The sequence below is a fragment of the Dipteris shenzhenensis genome, chromosome 21 (assembly GCF_047967505.1).
Source record: "Dipteris shenzhenensis isolate YYH24624 ecotype China chromosome 21, Dip_SZ_1.0, whole genome shotgun sequence".
NCBI classification, from domain to species: Eukaryota; Viridiplantae; Streptophyta; class Polypodiopsida; order Gleicheniales; family Dipteridaceae; genus Dipteris; species Dipteris shenzhenensis.
In genome coordinates, this window is record NC_141616.1 from 28,250,512 (window position 1) to 28,261,253 (window position 10,742).

Below are 10,742 nucleotides of genomic sequence, written 5' to 3' on the forward strand. Positions count from 1 at the left end.
AGAGGCTACATCAGCACCAGAACTGTGCCATGCCAGTCGATGAGCCACAAGGGGAGCTAGTGCCAAGATCAACAGTATGACTATTGTACACAAGTGACTGAAATACCATTGGAACAACCACCCACAAGTACTATAGAATCATTAGGATGGCTACATGGGCACCACTTGTATCAGCAGTATCACCAATCCTCATCACTGTCTATCATTCTCCAACATCAAGCTAGCCAAATGATCCAAATGTTAGAACTATTCACTAGCTTGGCCAAGGAAGAATATGCAAGAGAATTGGATAGACAGACTGTAAAAAAAATCGAAGACTGATTCCAGGCAATCGCCATAGAGGTCAAGGCACTTCAGGTGCAAATAGATGAGACAGAGGTAGAAGAAGTACGCATGAACCAAGCTCTCCAAGCTCAAAAGAAGGCAGTGAGGGATGTGACCTCCAACCTCCACCAAAGCCAAACACAACTGACAGCAGCAGTACAAGCAACGGCAATCCTATAGACCTACTATAACTTTTTGACCTCTGCACATGCTCAATAGACAGAGGTAGTGGCACAAACTCAACTCACTCTAATTCACAAAGAAGAAGAGCTTCAGGATTGCAAAGACAAGCTTGAAGACATGAAATAGTCTTTGGCAGTATGTGCCTTCAGCATTGACGAGCTTACAAGGGAATGCAGAATCTTAAAGGACCAACTTGCCACCGCTAAAGAGGCTAGCACTTCACAAGCACAAGTCTTGGACCAATGATCCAATACCACTGAAGACATTCCTCAACAAGCAAAGGTCACCTTACAAATGAGAAAGCTTAAGGAGACATATACATCCATCTACCAGAAATACAAAGAAAAGATGGAATCTACCAGAAATACAAAGAAAAGATGGAAGAGATGCACTCCCAAAAGATAATCATCTCCAAGCTTGAACTCCAATTGCTAGTGCACAACAATGAGGCAATGGAAGAAAACACCAATGAAGCCCCACTACAATGCACAACGGTGGTGTACCAAGAGCTTGTGGCTGCTCTACAAGTGGAAGATCACCTCAACACATGCGTGCTTATCCAATGGAAGCAACTCCAAATTAGGCATATCCGCTCATCCAACAATCAAATGGGAACGTTCTATAGGGACCAAAACTCTACGAATAATTTGCCAATACTTTGTCTAAAGATGAGAAAAATATATTCTTCCTGTTTACACATGCTGGGTTTATAGCACTCACGAAATGCTTTCATTGCATATATATGCCTCATGGGTAGTCCTCCCCTCAGGGTTATTACTGGTTTGTTGCCATTGCTACAAAGGCCATCACTAGTATTTGCAAGGCATGGCATAACCAACATCCCACCCATGCAGCTGATGATCCCATCGCACCAGTAAAAAGAAGTGTCGAAAGATGATAGGGCCTATCTCACATCCAACTTTCCATACCTAACCACTCTCTCTGCCAACCTCATAACCTCACTTACCCTTGTTGCTACCACCCTCTTAACCTTCCCCGAGCTCCATCCTAACATCTATTCCCTTCATCGTCTCTTTGCTCATGCCTCTCACCATTTTCAACTAACCCAACAGTCACAAACTTACAAACCCCTCACACCTAACTTCTTCCCTTCCCTTGCTAATCCTACCCTCAAGGATTACCAAGCTGCTCAAACCATTTGCCCAGCTCTTCCCCTTCCATAACTAATACTCTTCCATATTTCTCCCCCATGTCCCCAGATTCTCTCCCTGCCCCGTCATCACCTCTGACACTACTTGTGCTTCCATCAGTTGAAAATGACATAGTATTTGATTTTGAATATCAGGATCCAGATAATCCAATTCGTACTCCCATGCCAAGTTCCAATGATGGGTATGATTTTGATGAGATACCACTTCCCAGTAACCCCATCAAGGAATTTTGGAGCAAATATCTTGATATGAACACTCGAGGTGGATGGTGGACCCTAGACAACTTCCCTACCAATCTTCATTAGTGTCAAATTAGTGAAGATTGGATAAGCAAGTTAGATCCACAACCTGATTGGCACGTCCCAAGCTCTTTGATGTAATCTTCTTGAAAGAGTACCTACATGCACCTCCATGTCTCAGAACCCATCCCAAGTTCTATGCAGTTCCACGACATAAAAATGGGAAGTAAACATATACACTTTGGATGAAGGTCGCACCATTAATTGGCCAATGATCTAATCATACTCTGGTGTAGAATGGAATATCCAAGGCATAATAATCCGAGCACTTCAGTAGCATGAGCAAATAATGTGTGGCAACATTGATCGCTTCCTTCACCTAAGTGCTATCTTCTGCAAAACATTGGAATACATTCTGGAGGTCCCATGTTACCTTGATGGCCATTCACCTCCACTCAGTTTCAATCCCAATGAATGGGTCAATGCTCAGATTACAAGCCGAATCAATCAAAGAGTGATCTTCTTAGAAGCATGCCACATATCTCTATTCGAACAAATGGTGGATACAGGCTACCTGGAAATTGAGCAAAGATTGTATGGTACCAAGGCTTTACAACAAAATCGACTGGCATGACACAAGTTCCACAGCCACTGAACTAAAGGCATGGTAACCCAACTATGTGCTCGCAATAAGCCATAACCCAAGGATAGGTAATAAAATGGATCTGAGAGTATGTTGTCTCTGTGCCAACATGGACTTAGGTAGTATAGAATGTGTGTGTAGAGTAGGGGCAAAGCTCCGCTTGTACTTGCATATAAGGCTAGGAATAATCTCTCTTAGGAATCCTACACGCAAGTTCTACTTGCAACTCCTACATGCAAGTCTTACATGCAACTCCTACATGCATGTTCTACTTGCAACTTCTACTTGCAACTTCTACATGCAAGTTCTACTTGCAACTCCTACATGCAAGTCCTACATGTGATTCCTACATGCATGTTCTACATGCGAGTTCTACTTGCAACTCCTACATGCAAGTTCTACTTGCAACTCCTACATGCAAGTCCTACATGCATGTTCTACATGTGAGTACTACATGCAACATGCAACTTCTATATGCAACTTCTATATGCAAGTTCTACATGTAGAGAGAGAATGTCTTACAATTTCTACATGCAGAGAGAGAGGCTCTCCAACTTGTATAAATACCCCATAATGGAATGAAGCCCACACTCTTTGGGGCATTGTGTTGAGTTCTACTTTGGTATTCCAAGCAATTGTCTCAAGTGTCCATGCTTCCTTTCACTCCACGTCCAAAAGCATGTCCTAACCTTGCAACTCCTCCTCCCCTCTCCTCCAACCTTGCAATCCATCCTCTCCTCCTCCTCCTCCCTCCTCCTCCCTTCTCCTCCTCCTCCTTCTCCTCCCTCCTTCTCTCCCTCCTTTCCCCCATGCTCTTACATCTTCTTCTTCTCCCACTCCTATACTCCCCCTAAACCCTTAGTTCCTCAACCTTTAACCTCCAAGGGAGATGAGTTCTCCACCATGTACTCTACCCTGAACCTTGGATCCTCCTTCTAACCCTGGAACCTCTTCTAAACTCAAGAACCACTTTCTAAACCTTGGAACCTCTCTCTAAAGCTTGGAACCTCCTTGTAAACTCTGGAACCTCTTTCTAAACCTTGGAACCTCTCTCTAACCCTTAAACTCCTCCTAAACCCTTCAACCCCCAATGAAGGTGAAAGCCTTCATTACCTCAACCATGATGATACATGTTCCTTTCACACATGCATGCACTATGTTTGCTTACCACACTTAAGCCTGCGTCCCTCACTAGAATACGACTCATGGTCCTAAGCTACACGTATACTATAACAGCAACCCCAATATATCTGTAGGTGACAAAAAACCTTGAAACCCTACATACTGAGAATGCCCTACTCTTCCTGCAGAAGCCATGGGAAAGAGCCAACAGTTGGAAAGATAGACATACCTACCAAGACAGCGTGTAAATTGATAAGGAAGAGGAATTTGCCTCTTCAAGGAATACACGTGGGCAAGTTGTGGAACGTGAAGAGGAAAAAATCAAGGTTTTCATATAGCATTTTGAACAGATGTCCCTAGTAGTCTCTGTTACCATGGATATGTTTGTTAAAGGCAAACCTAAATTATCATCCTTACTTGGCATCTCCTAATTGGAGGGGACCCTCACTAGAGTAGGCAATCAAAGCTATGGATAATGGCAAGATCCTAGGATAGGATGGGCTATCATTGAATTTTACAAAGACTTTTGGGAATTAGTAGGTACTTATCTATTCCAACTTCAGAAGTCAAGTGTTCAAATGTAGTCTGTGTGTCCCATGTCAATGATCTTATAGTAAAGCTGACTAATGAGGGGGGCTAGAAGGAGAAATGGAGAAAGTGGATGCCTTTGACCATATTTTACTATAGCTATAAAATATTTGCCAAAGCCTTAATGTTAAGATCAAAGTTCTAATGGAGCATTGCATCAAGCGATAGAAAAAAGGGTTCATTTAGGGTAGACAATTGATAGCACAATAATCAACATCTAGAAGGGGTGTGAATATACTAAGTGATCAAACCAAGACATATGGTTCATCACAATTAACATTGACTAAGTCTACTATGGGATGGATTGGTACTTTCTATTGCACAATAGTCATTGCAAGATAGTCATTGTTGCATCAAAGTGGACTTTAACAAAGCCTATGTTGGATTGGATTGGGACTTTCTCTTGCACGATATTCATTGCTACTTCATAGTCATTATAGGATACGGGACTGGGTACTACACATGTGTGATGTACTAAACTTTAGCCAATGACAAGGTATGCCCATTGGGCATTAGGTGTGATCGCTATTTTCTCAAAAGCTTTATGAAACAAGTGTGGCCCCCCTATGTTTTTCCATTGAATGCTCTACTATCACTGAGGCTACCACCATGTACAATCATGTGTTGACAGTGTGTAGACCCTCTATATAGAAGTGAATGGATCCCCCTCCAATATTCATTGCTACTAGCCAAATTTGAGGACACGGCGTGGTTTCACTCAGACCTGAGTTAGGTTGCAAGGGAATGGATCAAAGAATGGTGTAAGCATCTAGAGTGGGAGCTAGATAACATCATTTGACTCCATCCTTGGTCAGTCGTGCCACCATTTAGGGAACCTGAGCCTGAGGGTCAAGCAATGTTCATTAGCACTTCAAAAGCTCTTTGCTCCTTCACTACTCCAACCCTCATCAAACGGTCCCCATTAACCTTGCAATGATAGAGCCTAGCCCCAAAGTGAAGGAAAAGTAGCTCTACAATGTTGGACACCCTAACCCTAATCCTTAAGGGTCTATATATATTCATTCTTTAAAATTAATGTAGTGTACAACTAGTCATTTGTAATGTGGTCTCTAGCTATGCCCTCTCCCCTCATCTCTGCTCTTATCTTCCCTTTCTTCATTTTTAATCACTTTTGGCAACAACATAGCTATCAATGTAGGCAATGCTCATGCAGGGATGTGGGTTAGGATTTGTCATCAATTCTTTGAAAAAAAAAAAGGATTTGTCATTAATGTTCTTTTAGTGGGCGTGGTTGCTCCTATTCTTGGATTTAGCTTAATCATGGTGTCTCTATTTTGGATGGTGAACCTATCAAGTTTCCAATCATGGAGCACTTATATTTCTCTTAGCCATGGCCTCTCCAATTAGTTACCATCAAATATCTTTTGGAAAGATCTAGCACTTGGAATCGTAGGGTGAATTTGTCTCTAGAAAGGGTCACACAAGGGTTTCACTTTGGCTCCATTTTGGTGTGATCAGTGATCCTTATGTTGGATGAGGCTCCCCTCACCATACAATGTAATACCCATTCATCATAAAGTTCTTTTGCTATCTCTTCTACCCCACCATCCTTAGATATGGGCCATGGGCTTTATGCTCAAGAGGGATGGTCACATTCCTAATGTCATCCCTATCACCAAAATTATTACAAGAATTGGAATTATCCCATTAATTTAATCCTTCAGTATTTGGTTTAGTGAGATTCAGCATGTTTGTCGCACAACTGATGCATGTGTGCTCGTTGTTCCGTAGTGATGCATGTGTGCTCCTACATGGCTGGATGTACGGCTGCAGTTGTATGAGTGTGTAGCATTGTGTGCACCACTTACGCGATGATGGTATGTGTAGCATGTGTGCACCATCCGTACGATTTTATTCATGTGTAGCATCAGGTGCACCATGAGATGGTATGTGTCGCATGTGTGTACCATTCATCTGTGATTTATTGATTTCGCGTTGCTATGATACTGAAAGGTTGATTGATTGTGGTGATTAATTCCAAGGTTATCTTATGCTTGAAATATTTCATTACTATTGATTGTGTGAATCCAAGGGAAGAGTAATTGATCGGGTGATGGCATCTGGCAAGCATGATCCGCCATATTTTGGGCACGTAGGCGCAACTTTAGTGATGCGGGGATGAATAAGGCTTATGCCTAATTTTTGATATTACAAAAGCTTATGTACATATTTGAATTTTGGAATATTAGTGGCTTGGCTAAGTGTATAAACTAAAGTTAGAAAAAGCTTTATTTCTAGAAAAAGCCAGTTATTCCAGAAGGTGGATGGGCTTTTTGTAAAAGGGTGCATGGAGGAAAGCATAGGGGCTTTTGTATGATTTTTGCTCGGAAGCATTTTGGGAAATATACATAAATACATAGGAGGTGGAAGGAGAGCACCACTCCTATGGGGGGAGATTGTACCCAGCACACTTGTTTTGTCTCTTCCGTTTGTGAGTTTTGAGAGTTTGTGCATATTTTTGAAGAGTGTTGCTGTGTTTTTCAGGGATTTGTAGGATCCGCGAGCATTTCTCGTCGCAGTGGTATCAGAGCCATGGTTTCATCGTCCATAGCATGGGAAGCACATGCACCCCACATCCTCAAACAAGAAACCGCAGCATGCATTAGATTGCGGACACCGCGTACAAGAGCACAACAAAGTTTGAAGCAGCGGAAGCGAACAACGCAAAACGGGTCGCAGGCAAGAAAACGTGCCGCGAAAAAAAAAATATCGCAGCAAAAGAAGTCGGTCGTATGTAGATAGGTTGAAGCTTGTGAACGCACACCCACACCTTAGCTCCTCCAAGTGTATGACCAAGGCGACGGCCAAGGCATAGTCCTTGGCATACTTGGCATTGAAGGCACCATTGGCTGCACGCGAGGAATCCTTGGGAGATTGCTCTTAAAACTTCCCGGGACGTCCCCCATCCCAATAATGTTCTTGCTCAAGTCCCCTTAATACTTGGTGACTATCCACTAGATCAAGTCACTTTGTTGCTCTATTCTTTGAAGTTCCTAGTCATAAAGATATCCTTCAAGGCAAAAGTGCAAACAAGGGAGCAACCCAACGGATTTTGGAAGAGGAGAATCTCAAAAGCAAGTGTTCACAAGAGCAGGAGGCAGTCCACAAGTGCTATCGGACACGAGCTTTGCTTTGTACCTTGCAACGTGGATTCACTTGTTAGAATCGTGTGAGTTTGAGAGCCCATAGAGATACTATTCAACAAATAGCTGCTTTCAATGCTTAGAAACCGAATTAAGATAAGTCTTGTGTTTGTGTGTATTTCCTTTCATAGTGATTTCTTCTTTGCACCGTGCACATACTTAACTATGTCTAAAAGGCGTATTCCATCAGAGATAGGCTATCTTGAAGATCTACATCATGATGAGGATGTGGAAAACGATCACCATCGATCAAGAAGAAGTTCAACACCGATGACACTTACTGAGGAAGAATGGCGAGAACGCTATTAGCATGAGAAGCAACAATGTCAAGAAATTGAAGATGCTCTACGCCAAGTGACGACAACTTGGAAGCCACCTATATCGATTGAGGACGAGGAACCTATGCATGCATCAGATTCCCTGGATGCATGGAAACATCATGCATGGGACCTTGAGTAGGAACTTGAGTACATGCGCAACATGTGCAACATGCATAAAGCCAACGAAGAACGCACAAATCGAGTGTTAAAAGAGATGACTGAATTCACAAAGAAGCGCATGAAGGACAGAGATGATGAAAAAAGTGAAAGCAATAAATCATCAGACACCAGTGATAGTGAGCGTGGAAGAAGCAAGACGAGACATCAAAGGAAGAAGAAGCGACATGTGAAGACTTCACTACGACGACATCATGACACTACTCCTTCACATGAGTCCAGCGATGAAGACAATGTGGGAAAGGCCATCTTGAAAGCACTCAAGCTTCATGATAAGAAGAAGTCTAGTAACATTAATTGCAAAACTTTTCTTTTCCAAAATATGATGGTAAAAGAGATGGACAAGCTTTACTTGCATGGATTAGTTCTTTCAATCAATACTTTTTGGGAGAACGGTACAAAGAGATTGAGAAGGTAAAACTTGCTGCAAGTCACATGACAAGCAATGCACAATTATGGTGGAGTGTGGTTGCCAAAAGCACTCATGTTCCAAAGACATGGGAAGCATTCAAAGATAAAATCAAGAAGCGCTTCCTACCTACACAGTTTGAAGAGGATACTCGCAGGCAATGGTGAAGATTGAGCCAGTTGGATAATGAGAGTGTGGATGCATACACCGAGAAATATCTTTCCTCTCTACTTCAATTTCAAACCATTGAGAAAGTGTCTCGAAAGGAGCAATGTCGTACCTTTGTTGAGGGTTTACGTCCTACTATTCATGCTAATGTACGTATGCTTCGACCATCTATAGCTTCTGATGCTATGGATTATGCCTAATTTTTGATATTACAAAAGCTTATGTACATATTTGAATTTTGGAATATTACTGGCTTGGCTAAGTGTATAAACTAAAGTTAGAAAAAGCTTTATTTTTAGAAAAAGCCAGCTATTCTAGAAGGTGGATGGGCTTTTTGTAAAAGGGTGCATGGAGGAAAGCACAGGGGCTTTTGTATGATTTTTGCTCGAAAGTGTTTTGGGAAATATACATAAATACATAGGAGGTGGAAGGAGAGTACCACTCCTATGGGGGGAGATTGTACCTAGCACACTTGTTCTGTCTCTTCTATTTGTGAGTTTTGAGAGTTTGTGCGTATTTTCAAAGAGTGTTGCTGTGTTTTCAAGGACTTGCAAGTTCTGTGAGCGTTTCCAATCGCAAAAATTTACCAAAGTTTTGTTAGCCTCTTCTTCTGGTTGTGGGGTTCTTTGTGTAGATTCAATCCAACCTTTGAAACATTCCAACAATGTGGGGTAGTTTCTTAATATGATTGTTGTGGGGGACTTTGTGTAGACTCAATCAAACCTTTGAGACATTCCCAAAATGTGGGGTAGTTTCTCAATATGATTCTGATCGGGTCACGGGGGCATTCGTGTAGATTCAGTCCAATCTTGAAGTCACAAAATATGGGATTCCTATTGGGATTATCATTGGATAATCAAATTGGCTAAGTAGCTCCTTCCACTACATCACCCTTGCTTGGGTGGAGGTTCATTTACTATTTCAAGTTAGGTGGCACCAATTCACAGCCATATTTATGTTTACTTTTGTCCACATCAAATTGTGCTTGTTTCCTTTCTACCCATTGACTCAATACTTCATATTTGGTTTTGTCTATTTCAGCCTTGAGATAGGCATCATTTTTTGCTTTCTTGCTCTATGTTGGAGGTTGCTGAGGCCTTTTCTTTTTTAGCTTGAGGTGGTTTTTGTAAGGCAACATCCTTTTGTCTCCTTGTCACCACAAGCATAGGTTGTGACACCAAACTTTGAGTTGCCATGCTTTATCTTTCAAGCCCATTGATTCGAGGGGAGCATCTTGTTTGCGTCATTAAGTTATTGAGGTTGGCTCTCAATGGCAAATCCATGCATGCGTGCCTAACTCCACACTCTCTACGCATAGGTTAGAATGTATTTAGGCCACCTTTCTGAGAGCCTTAACTATTTGGTGATTTTACTTGCATTCAAAGTAGTTAATGGGTGTCTAGGATTAGGCCTTTTACTCCTTTTATGCACTAGATTTGGTACTCTAGTTGAATATAGTAGTTCTTGAGGCTGGATTTGTTGTAGTAGAACTGCTAGTAGAATGAGATTTGAGCTCAAGAATATTACTAAGGAATACGATTCTCAGACATTGAGATACTTGTATTCACATGGAAATGGGATTCAATCGTGGCATTCATGCATTTGATGCAAGTGTGGATTGGATTCATTGCACAAGTTTTTTCTCGATGGCTTGCACAACTTTCTCCTTTGCTTTTTAGCTAGTGGAAAGAATTGGGTTCAGATGTCCTTGATGAACTCCTCCCAAATTATAGCTAGCTAATCCTGCAACTACATTGTAGTGCTCTGTGCACCACTTGTGCTATCGAGTGACAACTTTACATGTCAAATGCATGGAAACAAGGGTGCACTTGGCATTGTCTTATGTAGTCTACTCTGCACAATGGAAAAATAACTCTCAAACGAGTTGAGCCTAGTCAAGGGTCCTATTGATTCCATTTCATACAAGATAGAATTCAGCTTCTCAAAAAAATGGAGGCTTTACTAGGGGTGGAGCTGTGGTTGGGCTCTACTACCCTAGCTTGGAGCAAAGACAAGGTCAATGCTCTCAATCTTGCTCATTCTTGGCTTCTCAAGCCTCCCGGTCCCATTCCTTAACTTTTCAATCTCGACTCCCAATAGGCCTTTGGACTTCCGTGTATCTTGGCACCCTTCTATGGCACCGGCTTCTCGATGATGTAAGACCTTTGTTAGAAGAGTCTCTATTGACTATGTCTACATTTGCATCACTAGCAAAATAATTGGTGTAATGGAT